Source organism: Pollachius pollachius (assembly GCF_949987615.1).
Source record: "Pollachius pollachius genome assembly, contig: scaffold_518, whole genome shotgun sequence".
Classification (NCBI taxonomy): domain Eukaryota; kingdom Metazoa; phylum Chordata; class Actinopteri; order Gadiformes; family Gadidae; genus Pollachius; species Pollachius pollachius.
The window spans coordinates 12,501-13,806 of NW_027641551.1; positions in this window are offsets into that span (position 1 = coordinate 12,501).

Here is a 1,306-nt window from a genome sequence, read left to right on the forward strand (position 1 = left end):
TCTGATCTACTCGCAGACACTTCAAGGGGTTCTTGTCTCCCAGGCTCCTCCCCCTGTTGCATATTCATGAGCAGCCCGCAGATAAAAGGTCAGGGGCGGCTGGCTGCCAGGACGCCTCGTCTTCCCGTCGCCCTGCCCCCCCCCCCCCCCGGGCCAGGGGTCGATCTGGGGTCAGTCCGGGGCCACACCTCCAGGGACATCTCTTGTAGGGGAATTGAGGCGTTGCTTTTTCTGTTCTGTGTCTCTGTTTTGTTTAGTTCTCTGCCTTTCTATGCTCCTCTGTCGCTTTCTCTCTCTTCCTCTCTTCCTCTCTTTCTTTCTCTTTCCTTCTGTTTCTTTTAGCTTCGGCCTTTCTCTTCCTCTTTCTCTTCTTCTTTCTGTCTCTTTCTCATCCTCTTCCTCTCTTTCTTTCTCTTTCTCTTCCTCTTTCTCTTCTTCTTTCTTTCTCTTTCTCATCCTCTTCCTCTCTTTCTTTCTCTTTCTTCTCCTCTTTCTCTTCCTCTCTCTTTCTCATTCTTTCTCTTTCTCCTTCTTTTTGTTTCTCCCTTTCCTTCCTTCTTTCTCTCTTTCTCTTCCTCTCTCTCTCTTCCTCTCTTTCCTTCTGATTCTTTTAGCTTCGGCCTTTCTCTTCCTCTCTCTTTCTCTTTCTTTCTCTTTCTCCTTCTTTTTGTTTCTCCCTTTCCTTCCTTCTTTCTCTCTTTCTCTCTTTCTCGTTCTCTCTGTTTCCTTAAGTCTGTTCATCCTCTCCCTCCTCTTCTCTTCTCGTTTGATTCGACGCTGAGTAACGCAGACACGTTGCATACTTTTTAATTATTCTTTTGTGTTCATCAAGCAGAGGCTTCAAGCAGAGGGAGAAGGTGGGTGTGTGTGTGTCTGTTGCTGTGCCTGTGTATGTGTGTGCATGTGTGTGTGCGTGCGCGTGCCCGTGTATGTATGTGTGCGTGCGTGCCTGTGCGTGTGCGTGTCTGTGGGTGTGCCTGCGTATGTGTGTGTGTGTGCGTCCGTGCGTATGTGCATGCGTGCCAGTGCGTGTCTGTGAGTATGTGTGTTTGTGCGTGTGCTTGCTTGTGTGTGTGTGTGCTTGTTTCCATGCATGAGTGTGTGTGTGTGTGTGTGTGTGCGTGTGTACCTGTGTGTGTCTTTGTGTGCATGTGTGTGTGCATGTGCGCGTATATGCGTGTGCGTTCGCGTGTGTGTATGTGCGCGTATATGCGTGTGTGTGTGTGTGTGTGTGTGTGTGTGTGAATGTGTGTGTGTGTGTATATGCGCGTATATGCGTGTGTGTGTGTGTATGTGAATGTGTGTG